Raw genomic sequence first — 17,668 nt, 5'->3', positions numbered from 1 at the left:
ATTGGCTGTTGGGACTGTCCATTTACTTTGGCACGACTTTGTTGGTGTAGAGCGTGCCAGGGAGGGACCATAGGGGAGGGACCAAAGAGAACAAGTGGAGCGGTTGAGGTATTTGGATTCGAATCTCTATCCCAACTGCCATTTTCTCCCCAAATCCTCCACCCCAGCTTTAATAGGCAATGATTATTCTGATGATTGCCAATTTGATTTCTTCACTCATAGTTTCTGGACTATTGTGATTAATTGCATTTGCTTTAGGGCTGCAACTAACGATTATTTTGATAATCGATTAATCGGTCGATTATTTTCTCGATTAATCGATTATTAATCGGTTAGTGTTTTAGTCCGTAAAATGTCAGAAAATTGTGAAAAATGTTCATACATTTTCCAAAGCCCATGTTGACGTCCTCAAATGTATTGTTATGTCCAAAACACACTGATATTTCAGTTTACTGTCATAAGAAGATTAAAGAAAACAGAAAATATTCACATTTGAGAAGCTGAAATCAGGCAATTTGGAAATTTTTTATTAAAAAATTACTCAAAACAATTAATCGATTATCAAAATAGTTGGCGATTATTTTAGTAATCGATTAATAATCGATTCATCGATTAATCGTTGCAGCTCTAATTTGCTTATGATGTGGCCTCCTCTAGGCCTTGGAGGCAATCTAGCAAAAACTTAGGACAATATTGCTGAGCAAGACAATACTGACATTTTCTGTAGAGCATAAAAAAATGCTCCATCAGATGTGAACTCTCTTTTTTATTATTATTATTTAAACATTAATATATTCATATTTATTATTATAATGGTTTCAATTCTAATGTGTGTGAACTGTTTGTTTATCATTCTTTTTCTATCTAGAAAATACAATGTGACCCTAAGTCCATGCTACATATCCAAGGATGAGGAAAATTCCCCATTTATCTGTTCGCTCCCCAACAAGAATGGGATGCATCACTGCGAAGATTTGCCACCTTACAGAGGGAATATCTGCTCATCGGCTGCTCCTCGACACGGACCAGCTGTGAGTCAGTTATTCCCCACGGTGGACGGAGCTAATAAAACTTGTACCAACTGGAACACGTTCTACAATGTCTGTCGCGCCGGGGATCACAATCCTTACATGGGGGCTATCAATTTTGACAACATTGTCTTCGCCTGGATAACCATATTCCAGGTAAGTGGGGCTTTTATTTTATCTGTGCAGAAACAGGAAGTTAAAAATATCAGGAAGGGAACCTGAAAGTGTCATTTGCCAGTTTGTTATGGTAGCACGGTATAACAGTCTAAACTTTGAGAACTGGAGAACCTATTATGAAACATCATGTGGCATGCCCATAGAAATGGTTCACATCGATATATCTGCTATTTATGCTCTATCTGTTGTTTCTTTGATGTCAGTTTTGATATACTGGTTCATTGTTCACCATATCTTTAACAAAGAGATTGTTTAACTGTTGCCAGATTGAAATATCACTCTCTGTCTCTCTCTACCCCCAGGTTGTCACTCTGGAAGGATGGACAGAGATCATGTATTTTGTCATGGATGCTCATTCCTCCTGGAGTTTTATATTTTTCATTCTTGCCACCATTGTAAGTAGCCACAAAGAATATGCTCCTGTTGCTGGTGCAGTATCCTGAAGCAGAGTTTTCCAACCCTTGCTTTAAATAACCACTTTTTACATTCCCAACCAGATGGGCTCCTTTATCATGATGAATGTGTGTGCAGTCGTCATCGCCACCCAGTTCTCCGAGAACATGGAAAGGGATCCACCAAAGCCGAGTGCCAGCTCTGCTTCTATCACATGGTTGTGTAGCAAGATAACCGTCTGGCTGAAGCGGATCACCCATAGAGAGAAAAGGTCAGTTACTGTTTCTTAAAGGTGCAGTCAGTGATTCTGGAGAATTGTTTTGTCTCACAATTCCAGGTTTTTATGATCGCCATTGGACCAACAGCATGTGCTCATACCCAGGTGTTTTCATATAGGCTTACTTACCCTACTCAAGGACTTCATAGACTGACTAACTAAGCTAAAGTTAAGCCACATCCATGAAAGCTACTTAAATTTCCCAGTTTAACTAATCCACATTAAAGCCTAACCAGTGACTATGAAACCAGTCAAATTTAAGCTCCATTTAACTTGAAAATAATGGCAGCTCCGTCCATCTTAAGTTATTCACTGTTATTCATGTCTTGTCCTTTCTCAAATATACATCACAGCAGGGTGCACCCGGAAACTGACAACAAGATTGACTTATTGGTGAGACTAGTCGGTAACTTTCTGCTATTGTAGCAGCAGCAGCAACAGCAATGTTGCCTCACGGACAACAAGGTCACATAACTGATTCCCCTATCTTCCAGGGTGATGCCTGGACACGGTTCAACAGAAAACTCAAAAGGATGGTCAGAAGTCAACTCTTCGATAAAGTGATCATGTTTGCTGTTTTCCTCAGTATTCTTGCCATGGTCATTGAGCACCACAAAGAGGTGAGGAGTAAAGTGTTTCAGTCGGCTTACTATTGGGCTTCTGCAGTGTTCTATAACATATTGAGTGTGTAAGGTAAGAAGACCCATAGACTTAACCCTAACCCTAGAGCAGCTGCAAGGCTCAAAGCTGAGATGGCTCTGACTGATTGCCACAAAGACAGTGATGAGAGCTGCCTCAATCTTTGCCTCTGATTCTGGATATTTTTCACATCAACAAAAGAAAAGTCACTACAGTATTTTGTTTACGCTGCAGATCTAAAGAGACGCCCCACCAATTTTGTGCTGATTTTCCAACATAAAGAACACCAAAGGGCATATTGTTATTTATGTTTCTATGTATTGCTTGTCTAACTTCTCTTTCCTTTCCTCTCTTTCATCTTCAATTTAACTTGATTTTGCTTTTTTTGCTCCCTTTCTCTATCTCCACCTCTTTTTCCATCTATCCTGTGGTGCTCTGTCTTTCTCTATTTACATTTTCTCTTGCTACAGCCTATCGAGTTGACACGTGTGTTAGAAGTCTGTAACTTCATCCTCACCATTGCATTTCTTTTGGAGATGATCATAAAGCTATTGGCTCTCACGTGGACATACTTTATTGATGCAAACAACATCTTTGACGGTTCCATCGTTGTCATCAGGTAATATGATACCCATGCAGTCTGACTTTTGATCTCTGCTTATTGCTTCATCCGGTAATATGTGTTATCATTTCATATTGTTTGAGGTTCAACTGTCTTTTGAAACCACCCATTTTGTTGTTTGACTATGGTACACAAAAGTTGTTCAGGTATCAAGCAAAGGTTTGGCAGTATGAGCCCAACATAACCTATATACAGTACATTCAATATGCAGCTATAGTTGTGTCAGACATATTTTGCCAACAGCAAATTAAAATGTGGCTGTGGTTTTCAGTGTGTGGGAGCTGATTGCAGAAACTAACGGCAGGTTATCAGTCCTGCGTGCTTTTCGTCTGCTACGCTTTGTGAGGCTGGTTCACTTCCTGCCTTACCTGAAGAGGCAACTGCTGGTGCTGAAGAGGACCATGAAAGAGGCAGCCGCGCTCTGCAAGCTACTGCTGTTTGTCATTTTCCTTTTCAGGCATGTACACACATGAATTCGTACCAATCCTTCCTCCTGCATGTCTATATGTACACACACCTGTGATGTCAAAGAAAATCCCTAATAACATCTAGCAATATTTTTATCGTCACCAACGAGATGCATTCATTTAACTGATTCTGACAAAACTTTCTTGTTTCTCTGCAGTATACTGGGGAGGCTTCTGTTTTGTGAAAAATTCAAATTCATGACCAAAAACGGAGAAATCGTCAGGGACCGAGAGAACTTTGATACCCTACTCTGGTCCATGGTCACTGTGTTCACGGTTAGTTTTTCTGCAACTTTGTTGTCGTCACCATTGTATTCCTCGTTACAATTTTTGCCATAATCTCTGTGTGTGTAACTCTCCTTTATTACATTGATCAATCCAGATTCTGACTCAGGAGGACTGGAATCTGGTCCTATACAACGCCATGGCTGCTTCGTCCGCATGGGCTGCTCTATACTTTTTTGCGCTTGTTCTTATCGGAAAACATGTCCTTCTCAATGTACTCGTGGGCATAGTGGTTCAGAGCTTCCAGGCTCGGGTGAGGACTTCTGTCCATTATTTTTCTTAGAGCTAGATTCACAACCAACATGGCTTTCAGCTATGGCAAACTCAACACCTATGCTGAAGTCTATTTTCTCTTGTTCCAGCAAAGCCCAGAAGACGATGATCAAGACTCTTTTACATATTCCATTGAGTCTGACGATTCCACCACAGCCTCAAGCCTGGCTGTGGCTGATACCAACTTAGAAGAAAAATCTTCAGATACAAATACCAGTGAGGTAAGGTTTTGTACGCAATAATGCACAATACACACAATACATTACACATAAAAGTGACGGGATCAAAGTCACTTTGCCTCTCTTCTTAGCAACAGTTTACTGATCCCCGATACATTCAGAGTTGCCTACTGATGATGTAACTCTTCACCACTGCAGATATCTTTGAACAGGATACAGAGAGTTCTCCGGTGGTGCAAAGATCGTAAAGAATGGTCATTCTTCATGTTTTCCCCAGAGAACAAGTAAGCTTTTACATTTTACATTAAAGAGATAGGATACTTAATTCCCTTGGTTTTCTTCCTATGCTAAAGTGAATATAACTGTTTTAATGCAAGTGTGTGTGTGTGTGTGTGTCTGGGTTTAGGTTCCGTAGATGTTGCCATTGTTTGATCTCTCACAGGATGTTCGACCACGCGGTCCTATTCTTTATTCTTGTTAGCTGTGTCTCTATTGCTATGGAGAGGCCTTCAATAGACCCTCATAGCACGGTGAGAAACACATATATGCAACCCAGAATAACTGCACTTGTGTCAACACAGTATGATCAAACTAAACATAATGTGTGAGGAGATGGCACATATAGTGTCACCACAGACTCAGAAACACGCATTGCACAGGCACACACCCACACACGCACCCACCCACACACACACACACACACACACACACACACACACACACACACACACACACACACACATACATACTATTTTATTTGACAAATAATATGCAATATGAATTGGTTATACTTATAGAAAATACATGCAAATGAAAAATGAATCTAACTCTGCCTTTTAGGAGCGATGGATGCTGACTATGTCCAGTTACGTATTCTCTGCTGTCTTCTTTGTTGAGATGCTTTTTAAGGTAAACATGACTTTTGTTTTTAATCATAGAGGCTATAAAGTTTATTGTGAAATAGATGTAATATTTAAAGAAATGCTATGTTCTTACTTAGTAATACAAATACTTCATGTATTGAGCTATTGAAGGAACTAAAACTTGCTGGTGTGAGATCAGATATCAGACATAGTAGGATAGGTAATACAAAATAGGAAAGAGAAACACTGCCAGTGCCAACACAGACAGTAGAGGCAAAGAAGAGATAATATTCATCTTAGTTTGGACTGGGATACAGCCAGTGGCCATTTCAACTATTCTTAAAGCTAGTTATAAATTTGGATCAATGATTTCATTCCTTACATTTTGTAGCTCAGATTATCAGTAGATTTTAAATTGACATGTTGTTACTTTAACTCTAGGTTCTAGCTCTTGGTGTGGTGTATGGGAAGGATTGCTACTGCAGCTCTTCCTGGAATCTTGTGGACGGTTTGTTGGTGATTCTGTCTTTAGTCAACATCCTTGTGTCTCTTGCCAGTGCCGCGGAAAACCACATGCTAGGCATGCTGAAAGTTTTACGCCTACTACGTACGCTTCGCCCACTGAGGTACGTAATATATCTGTGTGTGTATCAAGTTGCTTCTTTTTCTGTTTGAGCAGGTTGATACCAGAGCAAATGTAATTGTACTGATTGTGTGTAAGTGTGTTATGTGTTGGTTCTATAAAAACCTGTTTGTTTATGCTTGGGTATTCCAGGGTGATCAAGCGAGCCCCGAAACTAAAACTGGCTGTGGAAGCTCTGCTCGCTTCGGTTAAACCCATCGGGAACATCGTTATCATTTCCTGTATCTTCTTCTTTTTATATGCCATTCTCGGGGTGCAGGTAACACACACACAAATGGCCACAGTAGACACTTCTCTAGTGAATGTACTTCTTTCATTCTTGCCATTAATAATGTGGTATAATAACTCTACTGAAACTCTGTCTGTCTGTATTTCACAAAAACACTGTAGTTGTTCAAAGGGAAGTTCTTCTACTGCATCGGTGACGACGTAAGAAACATCTCCACCAGTGCTGACTGTCTGTCGGCCAACTATCAGTGGAAACGAAAGCAGTATAACTTTGACAACCTGCCTCAGGTACGAACTAATGCACTGAGAACGAAGGAGAAATGGAAGAAGACACTAGAGACTAGCAATTGGGGTCAATTTCGAATCACTGCCACTCACAACCACAGATTATCACAGAAAATCTTGCTAGCTTTGTATGGGCCAAGGGGTGATATGTTTGGCTTTTTTTGATGTTGATGAAGTCAAGTCAAGTCAACTTTAGTCAATTTCTGCAATATGTGCCAGAAATAGAGAGGAATCGAAATTACATTTCTCCCTGACCCACGGTGCAATAAGTACAAAAGGATAATAAGATAAAATGAAGGCGGTTCAGAGTCAAGAGTACTGGGGGGCAGAGGAAGGGGGTTTTCAAAGTCCATCTCAGGTAGCATGACACCTCAATAAGTAATCCAAGGCTGTTAAATTAATTAAATAAATCCCTTGGTGAGGTCAATTTGGGTTGGTTTGAACATAGTCCGAGACTCTGGTGCGCACTAAACAGCCAGACTCTGCTCCCCTTGAAAGAGGTGGTCTCATATTATGCGCATATGCGGCGCAACTAAGAGCGCCACAGTGTCGCCCATCACGAGCAGTTCATGAGGGCCCTTGAGAGATGTGCTTAGAACAGTATTCTATTGTTGACTTTTAGTTATTCATAATTTATCTCATATGTTGTTTGTTCTTGAGATGCCCGCTATTTTGTGCCCGCATTTGCAAATATTCATCTTGTTAGTTTTTAATGTAGCCTACTTCACAATTGTATATTATTTAGACACTTTAATATCACTTTTTGTTGGCTTAACAGTTATTTTTATGTTTCCCATATAGGCTCTGATGTCATTGTTTGTAATGTACTCTAAGGATGGCTGGGTGAACCTCATGTATGATGGACTGGATGCTGTGGAAGTAGACATACAGGTATAACACTGCTATGTACATAACACTGTAAAAAAAAAAACGCATGTAATTGAAGGATGAAAAATGCAGAGCTGATGATGATTGTGATAGACGGCTCTGATATAACATCTGTGACATAAGATCTGATGTGTCCTCTCTGCTCTGCTTCTCTCAGCCTGTGAGGAACCACAACGAATGGATCCTTATCTTTTTCATCTCCTTCATGATCATAAGCTTCTTTCTCCTGGACATGTTTATCGGTGTCATGGTGGAGACCTTCCACCAGTGTCAGCAGGAGCAAAAAAGAGCAGATGAAGTGGAAGGGGTGTTACCCGTTGAGGGAGAAGTATTGGAAGGCCAGTGCAGTGGTAAGGAGAATGGAGGGGATTGTTGGTGGTACATTTTTGTACCTTGCCTTTCAGAGTCTTGAAACAAAACAGAAAGACTTATTAGGGAAAGCTCAATACAAAACCAAGTAACTATTAATGTTTCATTAATGTCTTAAACCTGCAGTGTGTAGAATTATGGGTTTTATTTCCTAGCAGACTTTGTAGAAAATAATTATAATATCCATAAGGACGTTTAATTTAGTGCATAATAGCTGAATTTTTTTTTTAGAATTATATATTTTTCCATTAGAAAGGGTCTCATATATGTCCATATTTCTCCATACCTTGGACCAAGGCATGAGCGCTGCCATGTTGGAATGTCATCAGGTGAATTTAGAATTGCTCTTGTCCTTGAAGGCCACTGTAGCTTCTGTTATTATTCAAAAGGGGTGGGGTTACCCCATGGACATATAAAGAAATGGACACCGTATTGAAAAATGGCGCCCATTCATTCCTATGAAAGCTGCTCAGGCGCAGAGAAGCAACAAGGAAGCTGCCATATTGCTTTCATGTAAGCCCTGGCACGCCCAAGTGTATGACGTGTCGCTCCCTCCTCCTCCCTCGAAAACAAACTGAAAGCCGTTAAAAGCCGTTGGGATAATAAAACGCTTTATGTGGCGTTTTGAAATGAAAAAACTTCAGTTTTAATAGTATATGGTCTCAAGATAAGTTTGAGCCTATGATTGATATCCAGAAAAATTTTGCGGCGACACAATCTTGTTCGCCGCTTGTATTGGTGTGGACAGGGAAATCTGCCTTAGGGCTACCATGAAAATAAGCTCCCATTCACAGCATGCAGTACCAATGGGTTGGCCACTAGTCCATGCTGGCTGCTCGGAGAAGGCAGCATCCTGGGGGCCTGGGTTACCCAGGGAGCATTGCATTCTAGAATTTTCTAGAATTTTCTAGAACTTTCTTGATGATGTCATATTACACGCTGCACCTTTAAACCTGCAGTGTGTAGAATTTTGGGTTGTATTTCCTAGCAGATTTTGTAGAAAGTAATTATAATATCCATAAGTACATTTAATTTAGCATAATAGCTGAAAAAAAATTTGAATTATTTTTTTCCCCCTTAGAAAGGGTCTCATATATGTCCATATTTCTGCATATTTTGGACCAAGGCCTAGTGCTGCCATCTTGAAAGTGTCATAGTTGGAATGTCATCAGGTGCATTGTTTAAAATTTAGAATTGTTCTTGTCCTTGAAGGCCACTCTAGCTTCTGTTATTATTCGAACTATGACACTTTCAAGATGGCGGCACTAGGCCTTGGTCCAAAATATGCAGAAATATGGACATATATGAGACCCTTTCTAAGGGAAAAAAAATAATTAAATTTTTTTTTCAGCTATTATGCACTAAATTAAATGTACTTATGGATATTATAATTACTTTCTACAAAATCTGCTAGGAAATAAAACCCGAAATTCTACACACTGCAGGTTTAATGGTAACTTAATTATTTTTTATATTTTGAAACGTACTTGACTGTTGATACATTTCTTTGTTTCTTTAATTGTTCACTTGCATGTGTGGGTGTGTGTTCATGGATGTGAAGTTGCAGAGCCTGAGCAGATGCCTTACTACACATATTACCCCCCTTGGCGACGGTCTATCCACACTCTGTGTACCAGCAAATTCCTGGACCTCTTCATGACTGCTGTTATTGTTACCAGTGTCTTGATGATGGCTTTCGAACACTATCAACAACCTCAGGTAATGTTTACTCTTACTTTTACTCTACGAACACTCAAACGGGCGGGCATAGAGCTGCCACAAAGACGATTTTGCAGTGAGTCTGTGAGGGAATACAAATAAACCTGTGTGTGTCTGTGTGTGTGTGTGTGTTCAGTATATAGCAAAGATCACAGAGTATTCCTACTATTTATTCACTGCCATCCTGATTCTGGAAGTCCTTCTGAAGTTTGTGGCGTTTGGTATGCTGAGGTTCCTAAAAATCAGGTAACACACTGAATGAATGAGAAGTTAATTTCCTTATTTGCTTTTTAATGTTAGATATTTTAAGTGTCTCAAATGTTACATGACCTTGGTGTGTGTGTGTGTGTGTGTGTGTGTGTGTGTGTGTGTGTGTGTGTGTGTGTGTGTGTTTAGTTGGAATCTGCTGGACGTCCTAGTAGTATTGGTTTCCATCTTCAGTATCATTTTAAATGAGATGGAGATGGGCCACACAATTCCCATTAATCCCAGCATACTGAGAGTCTGTAGAGTACTCAGACTAGCACAAGGTAAACACACTCTCAACAAGTGCCATATTTTTAACTTCTTAAGGTATGTTTAGGGTTGCCAAATGTGACAAAGGTGACTAATTAAGGGGCACTTTACACGACAACACGAAACGGTGCAAACGTGGAAATATTCCCGCGGTTGCACTATATCATGTACATGAAAACAGCAAACGCAGGCATGAAACCGCAAGTTTTTGAGATCACCTCCCAGGGAGGATTTTTTGGAAAACACAACGGTTTTGTTTTTCTTGTAAACACCGAAACCATTTTCTCTGGTAACGCTGACTTCACGGCTCCACTTCACGTATGCGTAGTCTAACATTTGCTGTCAAAATACCCACACGCGAGTTATAAAGTTAGAAGACAACATAACATGAAAGGTGTCTCCGCGGCACCATCACTGTGATCAGCGGAGAGTGTCGTGCAAGGCTCAAATATAACACTCGCGAATTTAGTCTAAGTGATTAGTAAGTTATTGAGACCACCCGCTACTTTTTCTGGGGAAAGATTTGTGCTCTGCCGGTTTTTCTAGCAAAATAAACGTGTGTAGCTTCTATATGCCAGGGACACGGCTCTCTCTACATTAAAAAACACTATCCATAGTTCAGCGCGCAGCGGTTTAAGTTACTGTTCAACAAAAGGAGCATTAAGGCTACGGCTTCACAGTAAAAGCATTTCACTGGCTAAACATTAATAGCATTTCACTGGACAAACGTGAGTTGACTTTTATTTTGAAGTACGCCTAACAGGAAAGTAGCCGCTCACAAAGCCCCTTCACTATCAGCATGTCTTCTGTTTTCACGAGTTCAATGCGGTGAAATAAGAGGACAGAAAGCTTGTCATTTACAATACTTGTAACCCCAAGCTTACACCAACCGCTTTATGAACGTTAGTGGCATTAATTTTCGGTTACAGTAAGGTTTTATGCATCAAATTGTACCGGAAAAGCTATCTACTACTACCTTGTACCGCCAACTGCTGGCCTGGCATGCTTACTACAGCGATTTCGTCCCGTTTCCTCTGAAAACATGTGTACGAGTGAAGATGTCAGATAAATTGTGTCTGAACATTTTTTTTTTAAACCAAAAACGGGAAAACTGTCACGTTTTCACCGTGTAAAGTGCCCCTAAGTGAGTGTGTGTCTCTCTCTCTTCAGTGCTGAAGGCCAAAAAGATACGAGTTCTGCTAACAACCATCATCAAGACGCTGTCACAGGTAAACACAGACACAGTTGATGAATATTTTAATGGCTGCCCACTTTACTCTATGCAGATTATGACCGTGAAGTAGTGTATCTCTATGCACAGTAGAAACCCCACAACAGTGTTTTGAATGCTAGACACCTTTATTCAGGGCCACACCTCCCTAAACGCAGAACACGCGTTTTGCGTAGGTCCTCATGCTGTGGGGCCTCACTTTTATAATAAAAAAAAAATATTTTTTATTTTATTTTTTATTATTTTTTTCTCGCATATTATGCGCATATGCAGCACAACTAAGCGCGTGAACCTAAGTTCACGAGGCCCCTTGAGAGACGTGCTTGGAACAGTATTCTATTGTTGACGTTTTGTTATTCATAATTTATGTCAGATGTTGTTTGTTCTTGTCATGCCCGCTAATGTGTGCCCACATTTACAAATATTAATTTTATCCGTTTTTAATGTAGCCTACTCCACAATTGTATATTATTTAGACTAGGGCTGTCAAGTGATTAAACAAATTAATCTAATTAATTACAGGCTCAGTGATCAGGCGCGTTCCAAGTTTTTTTAAAGGGATCCGGGGCTTAGCCCAGGCCGTTCACGGCGATGCGCGCGAGCAAAAGTTAACATTGGATTGTCATACACTTTCATGTACAAAGCGGTCATGTAGACTACAGATGAAAAAAATAGATATAGTAGTAGCAGGCTTAATGCCTCTGGTACCATCACACTAATAGGCCTACAGTCACTAACGTTAGCTAGCTAGAGCATTCTAGCCGCAGACAAAGTACAAGTACATTTACCATAAGTAGGCCTAAGGTTTTCAAAACGTTTACAGACATTTGAATTACTGACATATAGTAAAGACATTGTGAAATCTAGGGCTTGTGCTCACTACTACTCACCTGTTGTAAACACTGAGAAACTGGCTGGCTGCTGAAGTGTACTGACACACTTGTTGCTCTAATCTGTTCTGGTAAATGAGGGGCGTTCAAGGACCGTCGGAAATTCGGGGCTAATCAAATTAGATCCGGGGCTTTAGCCCCGAATAAAACAGCCTAGCGACGCCACTGTCTGTGATTAATTAAATGAATTGCATACTTATATGACACTTTTATGCCTGTTTATACTTATATGACACTTTTATGCCTGTTTATAAACAGCTGTATAGCCTACAGTTTCTCTCTCTCTCTCTCTCTCTCTCTCTCTCTCTCTCGTAACTTCTGTCTCCTCCCCTCAGCCAGGTTTCTACATGAAATAAAATTAGGAACTTCGCCAAATTGTCTATCTCCCACAACAGACAGCGCTGCACTGCCACAGGTGCGCATAGCCTATGCCGACTCATTCACCATCGTCCTACTCATAGCCAAAAATATTGACAGACACACACACACACACACACACACACACACACACACACACAAAAGAGGAAAAAAGGCAGGCTGCATGATGCTAAGAGTGACAGTGGGGGGGGGGGGGGGGGGGGTCCGTTTATGCGGGAGACAAGGCAGCTAGCAAACAAAAGTGAGACGGAAGATTGAGAGATACTGAGAGTTTTGAACCTATATTGTTAATTAGGCACACACTAAATCAATATTGCACAGACACTGCGGAGAATAACATAAGATAACTTCCTACCTTCATGCTTATTTGCCCGAAGCTTCCCATAAAACGTCCATAGAGCCCTCTCTATACTTCTTTCTTTACTCTTAAATACTGTGCGGGCCGTGTCCGCAAACTACAGGTGCAGCTCCGCTATTGTCTCACCCCTTTTGCACCGGGTCAAAGGGCACTATAGAAGTGCGATTAATCTGCGTTAATTTTTTTAATCGTGTTAATCTTTCTATGATTAATTAATCAAAATTAACGCGTTAATTTGACAGCCCTAATTTAGACACTTTATGTTCTTTAAAAATTATTTTGTAAATCATTTTGTATGACCAATGCCATTTATAAATTGACATGTTTTCAATGCAGTTGATTGTTCTGTCAAAAAGCATTTCACTATGCACTTATTTTATACTTATTGTGAACCTTTTTTGTTTGCATCAGCTGCAGTAGCCAATAGTAACAGAGGTAAAAACCAAAATGATAAAAAGAGGATGTGCTTAGAAAAACAATGTTAATTTGAAATAATGGCCTAACTGTAATCACAACTTTTCTCAAATAAAGGCTTGAAATTACTTGTAGTCTAGGTACATAAAGGCCCCAGTTGGGAGTTTATAGTAAATACGTCGTGGTGTTTGTTGTTCAGGGGATCTAACATGCATTTTGATTCCAGGTTGGAAATATCTGTCTACTCTTCATGTTCTTCTTTTTTATCTACGCTGCACTAGGGGTGGAGCTCTTTGGCGGACTAGGTCAGTCACACAACTAGCAGAACATGCAATACATTACATGTATGCTTATGCTTACATACTGTATGTGCCCACTATCCACATTGTTGTCAAATGTCATTTAGCTCCTCCTTTAATAACATATAATAGTTGACACAAACAAATATCTGAAAGTTTTAGTGGAAGTAATCAACATATCCAACATGTTTAATATCTGTTTGATGTTTTTTGTGCCTCTGTATTAATCAGAATGCACCGCAGATTACCCTTGTCAGGCTTTACAAAGGCACGTCAGCTTCAATCACTTTTTTATAGCCCTGCTCACGCTCTACCAAGTTTGCACTGGAGACAACTGGAGTGAGATCATGAAAGTATGCTCACACTCATTCATCACAAGCTCTGTACAAAGAAAAAAAAATTGTAAGAGATAATACCCGACCATTATATTTAATTTACACCAACCCAGATACTGTCATTTGTTATGTTAAATTGTGGTGCAGTAATTTAGAACTGTAAATAGAACACGTTCATCAAAGATGTCCACCTACACTGTCTGGTTATGAGAGATGGCTATAGCTATTTGAGAGTTTTTATTTAGCGCACAGGGTGATCCCAGTTGATGAATCTGGTCTGCGAGGGAAGGTTTATGGGATTTTGTAATGTATCCTCCAGTCTGTGTGCCAGTCACTGTACTTTTCTGAATCCTACTCTGTGTTTATCAAAGGACACGTTGAGGGAGTGTCGTCCTAATGATCATGCCTGTACTGAATACCTGTCTTGGGCCTCTCCGATATACTTCACCAGCTTTGTGGTTATGGCCCAATTTGTGCTGGTAAACTTGGTGGTTGCAGCCATCATGCAAGCCCTGGAGGACAGCAATGAGGTACAGTTACTACAAATGGCAGGGCAAGAAAGCATACATACAGTATATAGATATTCTTATAAGTTAAAGTCAGCAGGACAGCAGGCAAATGCAGAAGAAATGTGAGGTGCCTGGCGACATTTTATTGGACTTCAAGGCTAGTTAGTGATTAGTCATAACAAATACTTTGTCTGAGCATAGGGTATGGTCCATGGTACCAAAACACCTTAGGAGTTCTCTTTTATAATATAATAAAACACAACAACTTTGATGTCTTATTTAGAGAATGAATTACCAATGTAACTAGCGTGTTTGTTTATTTCAGATAAAGCCTAATACCACTTGTCCCCCCCTGGAGAAGAAGGAAGAGCAGCTTGCAGAGCGGGCCCCACAGGATCCAGAGAACAGCGTCAGATTCAGTATGGACAGAGAGGAAATTCCAGAGTGAAACCACTCTACATATTGTTTACTGTTTTAAAGGTGCGGTGTGTAATATCTGAATATGTTGTGGCATCAAGTGGTCGAAAGTTCTAAATTGCAACGCTCTAGATTGCAAAGCTCCCTCCCTTTCGAAATGTATACAGAAGCTACAGGGGCCTTCAAGGACAATAATCATATGGCCATTAGGTGTGTCCATTTGATGCTACTCTACAAACATGCTGGTGCAACATGGCGGCCTCCGTGTAGGGTGACCTGCTCCTATGTAGATATAAAAGGCTCATTATAAGGAAATTAAACAAAACGATTATAAACTAATTAATCAATTTATCTTTATTTTTACCAAGACTGTTCTGTAAAATGCAAATAAATCTACACACTGCACCTTTAAACAATCATATGTTTATATTTATTCATTTGTTTTTGTCATGTTTCTTTTAATTGTTTCCTTTTTATCTCAATGAGAAATATTAAATTTTAAATTATCACTTTTAAGGAGTGATAGGGTACGATATGTACATATTTGTAAATATGATTAAAGTAACCTTTTACTTTTGGTACCTTTACGTTTTTAACTGGCTTTTGGTGAATTTGTGAGATTTTTATTTGTTATAAGATTTTGCTTGAAGAAATTGTACAAACTTTATTTACAAACTACTGTTTTGTTGTGTCTGGAAATGCTTATTGAGAGTGGGGTACATCACTCACACTGTAACCTTGTTTACAATTACTACTTCTTTGTAATTATACATAATTTCATAATGCGTTGGTGGGAATTATTTTTGTCTAGTTAGGAGTGGTGTACCTTTGTTTCAGCACTTTTGCATAATTAGTTACGGTTGGCCTCATCTCTCCCACCTGATAACTGAAAATGAAAGCAAAGACTCACACAAACGGGTGAGATCACGTTTCCTAGAGGCACGTCCATCTGACACTGTAGATCCAACATAATAAAGATTATATTGTTAAGTTCCTATCATGTATCAGGCTAAAACAAGAAGATGAACACATCGCATGATAACGACAAACCTCTTATGTTTCTTGAGACAAACTTCACAGATGCACAGTTGAAGTACAAGAGGCCAGGCAGGTCCCCTCACCATACACACTGAAATCAAGGCCAAGATTACTTGTTGCTCTTCCACATTTAAAGGCCCTGGCAACCCAAATTCACTAAATCCTTGTAACTATGTTATTTGGGGGGTAAAATGAATGCTAAAGCTGTCAACCCCCCGCAAACATACTTCCATGTCAGTTGGTCGACCATTTGAAAAATACTGATTCGAATACTGCTTTAGATCTTTGGCTTAAGTCGTCACACGATTCTAAAATACATTGGATTTCACGTTGGAAAATTTCTGATTCGAACTTTGGCTTACGTCTCTGGCTTAAGTTGTCACACGTTCTAAAAAACAAATATATACAATCTCTCTGGTGCCGCGCAAGAGATACATACTGTCTCTTTGCGTCTAGACTCAAAGCCCCGTCTGAGCGAAGCAGCGCGTACCCTGGTGTAACACTGTGATGGTGACATTCACAGTGAAACCTCGCCGAGCCGCCGTGCAGAAAAACTATGTGGTTTAAGACTAAATGATCATGTCTTAAATGGTGAGTCCTGCACGTTAACGTTGGCTTCCGCGATCCGATTGCATGTCCCGAGCATAGATGGTATATAAAAAATATTTTCACCTTTAAACCTGCAGTGTGTAGAATTTTGGGTTTTATTTCCTAGCAGATCTTGTAGAAAGTAATTATAATATCCATAAGTACATTTAATTTAGTGCATAATAGCTGAAAAAAAAGTTTTTAATTATTATTTTTTCCCTTGGAAAGGGTCTCATATATGTCCATATTTCTGCATATTTTGGACAAAGGCCTAGTGCCGCCATCTTGAAAGTGTCATAGTTGGAATGTCATCAGGTGCATTGTTTAAAATTTAGAATTGTTCTTGTCCTTGAAGGCCACTGTAGCTTCTGTTATTATTCAAAAGGGTTAGGGTTACCCAGGGAGTGTTGCATTCTAGAACTTTGTAGAACTTTCTTGATGATGTCATATTACACACTGCACCTTTAATTAAAAGTATCGTGTCGCCTGCCAAAATATAAAAAAAAATAACAATCTCTCCTTTTCTCACTCCCCCCCCAATATACTCCAGTCAGAATTCTCCTCGTTTCTGACCTCAAAAACTGGAAAGCCAGAAGCTTCCACTGTGCAGCCCACACCCCTATTTCTTATTGGTCCACGGCCCTGACAGACAGAGGGCGAGGCGTATCTGGCTTCGCTTCCGGACAGGGGACGGGGGGAGCTCAAAGATTGTATACGAGGGGAGCTGCAGCTCTTTTTAAAAAATAGGCCATTGTGAGATTAGCTGAACATCAGCATAGTACAATAAATTATCTGAAAGTTTTTTTCAGCAAACAATTAAAGAAAAACGTATTAGGGACCACTAAGACCATATAATATGGTGTATAATAGAACCGAAAAGTGTATAATATGGGAGCTTTAAGTTAGGGCTCCCTGAATGTAAGAGTGACATAACCATTAAAGTCAGCAATTCTGGAGAATGTTTGTTGACAAAATCTCTTTTTGTCAAAATCAGTTAATATCTACTCAATATTTGCTAACTGCCCGTAATGTGTGTGTGCTGATTTCTTTGGGGTGTTAATACACAGCCTAGGCTCTGTAAACCAGGATGTTCCAAGCTAGAATGGGCCCCCTTTGTTTACATTCCCTTTGTTAACATACCAGTTTACAGAGCCTAGGCTATGTGTTAACACTTTTATTTATTTATTGTGTTGCAGTGCACACACAGTACGAACAGGTAGCAGATTGTGGAGGGAAAGACTGACTCCACCTTTAATTTAGTTAATTGCAATTGAGTGGATAAATCACTCTGGGGAATCAGACCATAGTTTCATACAATTTGGTATTACAGTGTGCTGTAATGTGTTTGTAATTTTGGTAA

Source organism: Ammodytes marinus (genome assembly GCF_949987685.1).
Source record: "Ammodytes marinus genome assembly, chromosome: 6".
Lineage (NCBI taxonomy): Eukaryota > Metazoa > Chordata > Actinopteri > Uranoscopiformes > Ammodytidae > Ammodytes > Ammodytes marinus.
This window is presented reverse-complemented; position numbering follows the sequence as displayed.